Here is a 12,057-nt window from a genome sequence, read left to right as displayed (position 1 = left end):
CCAAGGACTTGGGTCATCTTCTACTGTTTTTCCAGGCCATAGCAGAGAGCTGGATCAGAAGTGGAGCAGCTGGGACTCGAACCAGTGCCCATATGGGATGCTGGTGCTATATGTTAGGGCTTTAACCTGCTACACCACAGCGTCGGCCCCAGGTTCTTTGCCTTGAAGACCCTCACTTGTCTCTTAAGCTTTGTGCTGATCCCATTAGGGAATTCATCAGGTGATTCTTCCTGTGTTTCTCTGCCCACCTTTTTCTTTTTAAGCAGACACCAGCAGAATCAGGATTGCCTTGGGAAATGAAGCAAGCTCAACGGTAAGTGCTTTAAAATGACATTTTTGAGACATCCATCTACGGGGCACTGGCTGCCCTTGGGTGCTCTGAGATATTGAAAGGCTGTGGGGCCCCAGCGGGGAAGCAGTTCTGCATCTTTGACGTGTGACGACATCATCAGTCTTGGAGCCCTGCACTGCTGGATGAGCTTCTGTAAGTCACCAGTTATTTGATCTGTTTCTTCATTTTTCTTTTAAAATATATTTTTTATTGTTAAAAAAGAACAGATTTCATGTATTTCAAAGATACAATCCGAGAACTTAAGGAAACCTCCCTCCATCCTTCTTTTCTTTTAATTTTTGCCATAGCATACTTTTGATTTACTTTATAATCACAGGCTTAATACTCCACTGAATATAGTGTTCAGCAGTAAAAAGTAGAAAGACCACTGTTCCACAGGAATATAGACAAGGGTTGTAAATGATCATCAGATGATAAGATGTCAATTTTATTCTTATACATTTAGGGTGTTTTTTTTTGTACTCTATATATAAGCTACCATACATCAGAGAAAACATATGATGTTTGTGAGTTTGGCTCATCTCACTAAGCATAATGATCTCCAGTTGCATTCATTTTTTATTTGCAAAAGACAGGATTTCTTGATCAGTGACAATGGCCTCAAAGCACATGTAAGAGAATTATTCATATTTTCAATCATGGCTTTTTGTTTTTTATTGCAATAAAATATATATAGCCAAAAATTACCATTTTAGGCAATTTTAAGTGAACAATTCAACACCATTAATTTTACTTATAATATTGTGCAGCCATCACCACTGTTCCAAAACTTCATTGCTACCTGTGGGTGCCAGTTCGAGTCCCAGCTGCTGCACTTCCTATCCACCTCCCTGCTAATGGTATGGGGAAGCAGTGGAAGACAGCCCAAGTCCTTGGGCCCCTGCAGCCACATGGAAAAGCCAGAAGAAGCTCCTAGCTTCAGATTACTCAGCTCCAACCTTTACAGCCATTTGGGGAGTGAAACAGTGGATGGGAAACCTTTCTCTCCTTCTCTCCCTCTGTCTGTAACCCTACCACTCAAATAAATAAAATAAAAACTTAAAAAAGCCAACTTTTCATTGCCCTAGATGGAAACTCTGAACCTATTAAACAGCCAGTCCCAGAGGGACAAATATCATATGTTCTCCCTGATCGGTGACAACTAACCAAGCACCAAAAAGGGAACCTGTTGAAGTGAAAAGGACACTATGAGAAACTGACTTGATCAACCCTTGTCCTGACTGTTGATGTACAACTTAATACTTTATCCCTTTTAGTATTTTTTTTTTGTTCTACTTAATACCATAATACCATTGGTTGAACTCTGTAATTAACACACAATTATTCTTAGGTGTTTAAATTAAACTGAAAAGTGATCTTTGTTAAACATAAGAGTGGGAATAAGAGAGGGAAGAGATATACAATTTGGGACATGCTCAAGCTGACTTGCCTCAAATGGTAGAGTTAGAAATGTGCCTGGGGATTCCAATTCAGTCCCATCAAGGTGGCATATACCAATGCCATCTCACTAGTCAAAGTGATCAATTTCAGTTCACAGTTGATCATACTGATAGGTCTAAGAGTCAAAGGGATCACATAAACAAGACTAGTGTCTGAAAATACTAACCGATAGAATAAAAAAGGGAGAGAACGATCCAACATGGGAAGTGGGATACACAGCAGACTCATAGAATGGCAGATGTCATAAACAGCACTCTGGCCTCAGAATCAGCCCTTAAGGCATTCGGATCTGGCTGAAGAGCCCATAAGAGTATTTTAGGCATTAGGCATGGAAAGCCAAGGCAGTCTGGAAAAAAAAAAAACACCTAAATGACAGATCTCTGCAAGTGAGATCCCAGTAGAAAGAACAGGCCATCAAAGTTGGAGATACCTTTCTCTGAAGGGAGGAGAGAACTAGAACTTCCAGTTTGACTATGACCTAAATCAGATCAATGTCCTCAAACTCAAAAGGCTTCCATAGCCTTGGCAACTCATGACAAGAGCCTAGGGAGATTACTGATGCCATAAACAAGAGTGTCAATTTGTTAAGTCAACAACAGGAGTCACTGTGCACTTACTCCTCATGTAGGATCTCTGTCCTTAATGTGTTGCTCAATGTGAATTAATGCTAGAATTAGTACTCAAACAGTATTTTACACTTTATGTTCTGTGTGGGTGCAAACTGTTGAAATCTTTACTTAATATATACTAAATTGATCTTCTGTATATAAAGAGAATTAAAAATGAATCTTGAAGTGAATGAAATGGGAGAGGGAGCGGGAATTGGGAGGTTTGCGGGTGGGAGGGAAGTTATGGAGAGGAAAAAGCCATTGTAATCCATAAGCTGTACTTTGGACATTTATATTTACTAAATAAAAGTTAAAAAAAAAAAACAATAAACCTGCATTTACCTGCCCCCAGCCCCAACCCAATCCTTGGTGACCTCAGGTTTGTTTTGGTCTCTATGAGTTTGCTTGTCTTTATATTTCCTAATCAGAATGTCACAAGATTTGTCCTACTGGGTCTGGCTTCTTTAACTTATGTAATGTTTTCAGGTTTCATCTGTGTAAATTCATTCCTTTTCACTGATAAGTGATTTTAGATCACTATTTTTAAAAAAGATTTTATTTATTTGAGAGAGTTACAGAGAGGAAGAGACAGAGAGAGAGATCTTCCATCTGCTGGTTCACTTCCCAGGTGGCCGCAATGGCTGGAGCTGACCCAATCCTAAGCCAGGAGCCAGGAGCATCTTCCATGTCTCTCACATGGGTGCAGGGGCCTAAGCACTTGGGCTATCTTCCATTGCTTTCCCAGGCCATCAGCAGAGAGCTAGATCAGAAAAGGAGCAGCCAGGATATGTACTGGCACCCATATGGGATTCCAGTGCCAGAGGCAGAGGCTTAGCCTATTACACCAGAGCACTGGCCCCGATCACTAATTTTTTTTTAATTTAAGTATTCTTTATTCAAAGGTGAAAAATGTACTTTTCTGCATTATTGCAAAAAAAAAAAATTCACTGGCACAAAACACTTTTGCAGCGAGTGAGAAAGCAATAAAATGTTGACTTTAATGGCCAGCGCCTTGGCTCACTAGGCTAATCCTCCGCCTACTGCACTGGTACTCCAGATGCTAGTCCTGGTCAGGGCGCCGGATTCTGTCCTGGTTGCTCCTCTTCCAGTCCAGCTCTCTGTTGTGGCCCAGGAGTGCAGTGGAGGATGGCCCAAGGGCTTGGGCCCTGCAACCACATGGGAGACCAGGAGAAGCACCTGGCTCCTGGCTTCGGATCAGCGCGGTGCGCCAGGCCGCAGCAGCCATTGGAGGGCGAACCAATGGAAAAGGAAGACCTTTCTCTCTCTCTCTCTCTCTCTCTCACTGCCCACTCTGCCTGTCCAAAAAAAAAAAGTTGACTTTAAAACTCAGTACTGTAAGTCATTCTGACAGTACTTTGCAAACTCAAAATTTCAAACTGCATTTTCTTTTTCTAAATTGCCCGTGGTACCTGAGGTTCCGGAAGCTCGGGCAGCTATTTCAGACAGGAAGGGGAGGAAGGAACTAGCAGAGGTCAAGGGATTTCCATTTCTTTTTCAGTCCCCACAGACTTCAGATTACAGATACTGGTTGCATCTGTTGAGATTCCTTGAATGATTTGCAAAATGAATTTTGTTACCCTTGCTGGTTGCATCCACTACAGAATCATTGTTCAAGTTGAACAAAAAGCTGCACATGTTATTTATCTTCTACTTTCCCTCTCCAGTCTACTTCATCTTGAGAAATTCCCCCTCCACGGTATTCAGAGATGAATTCATTTTCTGTACAGAGTCTTTGCTAAAACTCCCTCGGCCCGCCATCTGCGATGGTGCCAGCAGGAAATGCCCTTTGCAGTTGTACCTTTGTGCAGTGTGCTGCCCACAAGCGGGTTTCCTTTTCTTCTTAATTGGAGGATGTCCACATCCTCAGCAGGAGCTGGGCTATCACACTAGACTGACTCTAAATTCATATGCCTGTCTACATGTCTTGACCCCAGCTAACCCAGCAATGGCACAGAAGTGATCCTAGTAAGTGCCGGTGAGGACTCTCGTCTAGTGTAGGGACAGAAAGGAATGATACCTTTCTGCACTCATCAAAAAGGACATGGTCAATACCCTATAACAAAGACAGGTTAACAGGAGAGGGGCCGGCATTGTGGCAGAATGGGTTAAGCTGCCACCTGCAATACCAGCATCCCTATGGGTGCCAGTTTGAGTCCTGGCTGCTTCACTTCTGATCCAGCTCCCTGTTAATGTGCCTGGGAAAGCCACAGGTGAAGGCCCAAGTGCTTGGGCCCCTGCACCTATGTGGGAGAGCTGGAAGAAGCTCCTGGCTCCTGCTTTCTGTGTGGCCCAGCTCCAGCCATTGTGGCCATTTGGGGAGTGAACCAGTGGATGGAAGGTCTCTTTCTCTCTGTCTCTCCCTCTCTGTAACTCTGCCTTTCAAATAAATAAAATCAATCTTTAAAAAGAGAGAGAAAAAAGATTTAATCAACATATTACATGTCACAGAAGCCTTCATAAGGAAGACACAAAGACCCAGAAAAAGTGTCATTCTTATGCTTAGGTATGATAATACGTGGATGGGTGTGCAGACATGTGATTAGACAAAGGATATGGCTTAGTGGTAATAGACTGAGAGGGGAAATCCAGCAAGCCCTGCCTGTTCAGCTTTCTTCTCCGGCTCTCAGTACAGCACTTCTTCCTCCCAGGTATGGGACAGGACTTCTTCCCTGGAATGATGGTCTGATGACAAGGGTGTATCAGAGAATTTCTTGATGGCCAGTCTGAGGCACAAAGGTGGGAGAGGGCTAGTGTGATAGGTTTAGGATTACAGCTTACATTAGAAAGAGGGTTCTAGTTTCTTTTCTTTTTTTAAAGATCTATTTATTTATTTATTTATTTGAAAGAGTCACACACACAGAGAAGGAGAGGCAGGGAGAGAGGTCTTCCATCTGCTGGTTTACTCTCCAGTTGGCTGCAAGGGTGGGAGCTGTGCTGATCTGAAGCCGGGAGCTTCCTCCACATCTTCCCACATGGGTGCAGGGCCCCAAGGACTTGGGCCATCTTCTACTGCTTTTTCAGGCCATAGCAGAGAGCTGGATCAGAAGTGGAGCAGCCAAGATTCGAACCAGCTTCCACATGGGATGTCAGCACTGCAGGCAGCGGCTATACCTGCTATGCCACAGCACCGGCCCCAGGTTCTAGTTTCTATAGTCCACATTGGGGAAGAGGAATTCTGGTTTCTGTGACTCACTTTGGGGGAGAATGAGAGTTGGGGACAGGAGGGCAGGAGAAGGTCCCAGAGATCTTGATTCTGAGGCTGCTTCTGAGGGCTTGTAATGTCCTTTAGTTCAAAGCACTCAGCATATCAAAGTGCCATACTTGGGAGTACCGTGTTATGAGCCACAATAATAGCAGCCTTATAAAATGTCTTGATTTGAGATTACAGCATGGGGACCTGCATTGTACAGCAGGTTAAGCTGCCACCTGCAGTGCTGGCATCCCAAATGAGTCCCTGCTGCTTCACCTTTGACCCAGCTCCCTGCTAATGCACCTGGGAAAGCAGCAGAAGTGCTTAGGCTCCTGTACCCTCATGGGAAACCTGGATGGAGCTGCAGGCTTCTGGCTTCTGCCTGGCCCAGCCCTGGGTGTTGTGGCCGTTTAGGGAATGGCTGGATAGAACAGCCCCCTCCTTGATTCTGTCTCTCCTTCTCTCTGTCTGATGCTTTTCAAATAAATTTTTAAATCTTTTTTTTTGACAAAGATATAAAATAGTTTTATTTTATTTTATTTTTTTAACTTTTATTTAATGAATATAAATTTCCAAAGTACGATTTATGGATTACAATGGCTTCCCCCCCATACTGTCCCTCCCACCCACAACCCTCCCCTTTCCCACTCCCTCTCCCCTTCCATTCACATCAAGATTCATTTTCGATTATCTTAATATACAGAAGATCAGCTTAGTATACATTAAGTAAGGATTTCAACAGTTTGCTCCCACACAGAAACATAAAGTGAAAAATAATAGATGATTTTTTTAAATGATGATGAAATCAGATCAGACCTATTGTCATGTTTAATCCCAGTGAGAGTCAAGTTGGGAGTTGATAATTTCTTTCTTTTCTTTTTTTTTTTTTTTTACAGAGGATCAGTTTAGTATACATTAAGTAAAGATTTCAACAGTTTGCACCCCCATAGAAACACAAAGTGAAATATATTGTTTGAGTACTCGTTATAGCATTAAATCTCAATACACAGCACATTAAGGACAGAGATCCTACATGAGGAGTAAGTGCACAGTGACTCCTGTTGTTGACTTTACCAATTGACACTCCTGTCTATGGCATCAGTAATCTCCCTATGCTCCAGTCATGAGTTTCCAAGGCTATGGCAGCCTTTTGAGTTCACCGACTCTTATCTTGTTTAGACAAGGTCATAGTCAAAGTGGAGGTTCTCTCCTCCCTTCAGAGAAGGGTACCTCCTTCTTTGAAGACCGGTTCTTTCCACTGGGATCTCACTCACAGAGATCTTTTGCCAGAGTGTCTTGGCTTTCCATGCCTGAAATACTCTCATGGGCTTTTCAGCCAGATCCGAATGCCTTTAAGGCTGATTCTGAGGCCAGAGTGCTATTTAGGACATCTGCCATTCTATGAGTCTGCTGAGTATCTCACTTCCCATGTTGGATCACTCTCCCCTTTATTTATTCTATCGGTTAGTGTTAGCAGGTACTAGACTTGTTTATGTGCTCCCTTTGACTCTTAGTCCTTTCATTATGATCAGTTGTGAACTGAAATTGATATCTTGGAATAGTGAGATGGCATTGGTACATGCCACCTTGATGGGATTGAATTGGAATCCCCTGGTATGTTTCTAACTCTACCATTTGGGGCAAGTCAGCTTGAGCATGTCCCAAATTATACATCTCTTCCCTCTCTTATTCCCACTCTGATGTTTAACAGGGATCACGTTTCAGTTAAATTTCAACACTTAAGAATAACTGTGTATTAATTACAGAGTTAAACCAGTCATATTAAGTAGAACAGACAAAAAAAATACTAAGAGGGATAATGTATTAAGTTGTTCATTAACAGTCAGGGCTATGCTGATCAAGTCAACGTTTCCCATAGTGTCCATTTCACTTCAACAGGTTTCCTTTTTGGTGTTCAGTAAGTTGTCACCGATCAGGGAGAACATATGGTATTTGTCCCTTTGGGACTGGCTTATTTCACTCAGCATGATGTGTTCCAGATTCCTCCATTTTGTTGCAAATGACTGGATTTCGTTGTTTCTTACTGCGGTATAGTATTCTAAAGAGTACATATCCCATTATTTCTTTATCCAGTCTACCGTTGATGGGCATTTAGGTTGGTTCCAGGTCTTAGCTATTGTGAATTGAGCTGCAATAAACATTAGGCTGCAGACCGCTTTTTTGTTTGCCAATTTAAATTCCTTTGGGTAAATTCCAAGGAGTGGGATGGCTGGGTCGAACGGTAGGGTTATCTTCAGGTTTCTGAGGAATCTCCAGACTGACTTCCATAGTGGCTTGACCAGTTTGCATTCCCACCAACAGTGGGTTAGTGTCCCTTTTTCCCCACATCCTCGCCAGCATCTTTTGTTGGTAGATTTCTATATGTGAGCCATTCTAACCAGGGTGAGGTGAAACCTCATTGTGGTTTTGATTTGCATTTCCCTGATTGCTAATGACCTTGAACATTTTTTCATGTGCCTGTTGGCCATTTGGATTTCCTCTTTTGAAAAATGTCTATTGAGGTCCTTGGCCCATCTCTTAATTGGGTTGTTGGTTTTGTGTTTGTGGAGTTTCTTGATCTCTTTGTAGATTCTGGTTATTAACCCTTTATCTGTTGCATAGTTTGCAAATATTTTTTCCCATTCTGTCGGTTGTCTCTTCACTCTCCTGACTGTTTCTTTTGCAGTACAGAAACTTCTCAATTTGATGCAATCCCAATAGTTGATTTTGGCTTTGACTGTCTGTGCCTCCCAGGTCTTTTCCAGAAACTCTTTGCCTGTGCCAATATCTTGAAGGGTTTCTCCAATGTTCTCTAGTAACTTGATGGTGTCAGGTCGTAGATTTAGGTCTTTAATCCATGTTGAGTGGATTTTTGTGTAAGGTGTAAGGTAGGGGTCTTGCTTCGTGCTTCTGCACGTGGAAATCCAGTTTTCCCAGCACCATTTATTGAATAGACTGTCCTTGCTCCAGGAATTGGTTTTAGATCCTTGATCAAAAATAAGTTGGCTGTAGATGTTTGGGTTGATTTCTGGTGTTTCAATTCTGTTCCATTGGTCTATCCATCTGTTTCTGTACCAGTACCATGCTGTTTTGATTACAACTGCCCTGTAGTATGTCCTGAAATCTGGTATTGTGATGCCTCCAGCTTTGTTTTTGTTGTACAAGATTGCTTTAGCTATTCGAGGTCTCTTGTGAAATTTTTAAATCTTAAAAAAGAAAAAAGATCATAGCATGAAAAGCCCATTACAACAAACCTCATTGAAAATTCTTATTACTGGGGCCAGCACTGTGGCATAGCAGGGAAAGCTGCCGCCTGTAGTGCTGGCATCCCATATGGGTACCAGTCCAAGTTCTAACTACTCTACTTTTGATCCCGTTCTCTGCTATGACCTGAGAAAGCAGTAGAATATGGCCCAAATGCTTGGGCCCCTGCATCCATGTTGGAGACCCAGAAGAAGCTCCTGGCTACTGGCTTCAGATTGGCCCAGCTCAGCCATTGTGGCCATTTGGGGAGTGAAGCAGCGGATGGAAGACCCTTCTCTCTGTCTCCCTCACTGTCTGTAGCTCTACCTGTCAAATAAATTAAAAAAAAAAGACACTTGGGATGCCTGCATCCCATGTTGAGTGCTTGGTTTGAGTCCTCCCTCCTTCACTTCCAGGACAGCTTCCTGCTAATGCACACCATGGGAGGCAGCAGACATGGCTCAAGTCCGTGAGTCCCTGCCACCCATGTGGGAGACCCAGATGGAGTTCACTGGCTCCTAGCTTTGGCTTGGCTCAACCCAGCTGCTGTGGGCATTTGGAGAGTGAACCAGCAATTGGGAGATAGCTCTTCCCCTCTTCCCCCAACCCTGTTTGCTCGCACACTCTGTCTCTCATTCTGCCTTTCAAACAAATCAGTCAACAAAAACTTTTTAAAGAGGTATATACACATTAAAAAAAGAGAATATGATTTCTTGTTAAGAGCCATTAAGAAATGTAGCATTTGTTATCTACCATAGAAAGCATAGGCTACTGTGGATATGAAAATCCTCCTGGAGCTTCTTCCTTGTACATCATATACTTTATAACTACATATATACTATTTCTTAAAAATTCAGTTGCTTTTATTTTTTTAAAGGTTTATTTATTTAGGATGGGCATTGTGGCATAGCTTTTAAAATGAACACCTGTGGAGCTAGCATCCCATATGGGCACTGGTTTGAGCCCTGGCTGCTCCACTTCCCATCCAGTTCCCTGCTAATGTGCCTGGGAAAGCAGCAGAAGATGGCTCAAGTACCTGGGCTCCTGCACCCATGTTGGAGGTCCAGGAGAAGCTCCTGGTTCCTGGCTTCAGCCTGGCCCAGCCCTGGCCTTTAAGGCCATTTGGGTAGTGAACCAGTGGATGGAAGATCTCTTTCTTCCTCTCTGGCTTGGTCCTGCAAAGCCACACCATCGGGGAAGAGCAGGGCAGAGGTGTCCTTTCCCATAAAGAAACACTGGGGACAGGCTTCCATGAACATGTCCCTTTATTAACAGCCACGTAGGCTTTTTAAAGAGCAGGGAGAAGGGGCGTAACTAACTCAAGGGAACACTGACTACAGGACAGAACCGATACGGATGCCAATATGCCTCTCCAATCAGCTGGAAGGTCAAGTAGCTTTCCAGGTGGGCCTAATGGGCCTTGGCCACACCTGGGAGCAGTTCACCTGATTGGCAGAAGGTGGGAGTGGGGAAAAATGTGCTTTGGCTCAGGCTAACTGCTGGGATTGCCCACATCCCTCTCTGTCTCTTATTCTCTCTGTATAACTCTGACTTTCAAATAAATAAATATATATATATTTTTAATTAATTTATTTATTTAGAAAGAGTTACAGATAAAGAGAGGGAGAGGAGGAGAGAGAGACTGAGAGATCAAGATCTTCCATTTGCTGGTTCACTCCCCAAATGGCTGTAACAGCCAGGACTGGGCCAGGCTGAAGCCAAGAGCCAGGAGTTTCATCCAGATCTCCCACATGGGTGCAGAGGCCCAGGTACTTGGGCCATCCTCCAGTACTTCCCCAGGCACATTTTGAGGGAGGTGAACAGAAAGTAGAGTAGCCAGGACTCAAACCTGTGCCCATATAGGATGCTGGCATGGTAGGCAGTGGCTTTATCTGCTATACCACAACACCAGCCCTCCAAATTCAGTCACTTTAATGATTTATTTTACCTTTTTTGTTTGTTTGTTTCCTTTGCTACTTAGATTTGAAAGAACACTGTTGCTAAATCTGAGTTTGAAAGAGAAAATAAATACTTCTGAATCCTTAGGGTACTTTTGTAGCTATAGAGGAATAAATAAAATGACATGCTTGGCATTCCTCTTTACATTTCAGAACCAGGCAGTAAGTCAGTGCATCTGAGGCAAGCAGGCTCACCAGGCCCTCATAGGCGGCAGTGGGAGAAAAATGTACCTGGTACAGCTTTGACAGCTTTGGAAAACGCGTCCATCCTCACTTCCAGTGTAACAGCAGAGGATGACAAAGGTGAGTACAGTCGGCCCATAGCATCCCTGGGGGGTTGGTTCCCGGACCCTCTGAAGATAACAAAATCTGAAGATGGCTCAAGTCCCTTATATCAAATTTAAAGTATCCTCCTATGTACTTTAAAAAAAATCCCTAGATTACTTAGTAATACAGTGCAAGTGACATAAATAGTTGTTATACTGGGTTATTTAGGGAATAATGACAAGGGGAAAAGTGTAATCATTCAGTACAGACCCAGTTTTTTAAAAACAGTGTTTCTGATACACAGGTGGTGGAGCACACGGTGCGGAGGGCTGACTGTGTCAGATCAAATGCAGTTATTTTATTATAGGACATTTGCTCATGGTTATGATGTGCTGGGATTTCTTTCTCTCTTTAATGTCACTCTGTGCAAGATACCAGGTGTCACACATCAGAGCACTACTCATACAAAAAGTGAAAAACATTGTAGTTGAGAATCAAATATAACTAACTTTGCCTGTGTGGGGAGCAACTGGGAGCAACTCGGACTAGACTAAGTTACTGGAATTAAGACTTATTCTATACATCTGCTCTCCCACAATATGGCGCTGGGAGAGGAGAAAACAGCTTCTTCCCAGCTGCCTCTCACCAACTTGACAAGCTGCAGGAGCTGCTCCTGATTGGAGGAGAGCAGCGTACTCGGCGTGTGGGTAGCAGAGTTGGGATTGGCGGAAGAGGACTATAAAGGAGGAGAGAGACAACATGCACCAGGAACATCTAAGGGGAACATCTATCTGAAGGAACACCTGTGCAGCCCCCGAGAGAGAATCTGTTGAACATTTAGGTTGTTTGTACCTTGAAGCTATTGTGGATAGTGCTACTATTTGTTTGAACTATTGTTTTTAATTTGTTTTAAGATTATTTATTTGAAAGGTGAAGTGACAGAAGGAGACCAAGAAAGAGAGGTCTTTCATCGCTGGT

At 43.1% G+C, this 12,057-nt stretch overlaps 1 pseudogene; it reads left to right on the top strand.

Annotated features, from left to right (window-relative positions):
- Nucleotides 1–11,335, top strand: part of LOC138843648 (serine/threonine-protein kinase Nek3-like) — a 39,052-nt pseudogene extending 27,717 nt beyond the window's left edge.
- The last annotated feature ends 722 nt before the right edge of the window (nt 11,336–12,057 follow it).

This window comes from Oryctolagus cuniculus, chromosome 9, assembly GCF_964237555.1.
Source record: "Oryctolagus cuniculus chromosome 9, mOryCun1.1, whole genome shotgun sequence".
NCBI lineage: Eukaryota > Metazoa > Chordata > Mammalia > Lagomorpha > Leporidae > Oryctolagus > Oryctolagus cuniculus.
The sequence above is the reverse complement of the archived record's forward strand: the minus strand, read 5'-3'. Positions and strand labels throughout refer to the sequence as shown.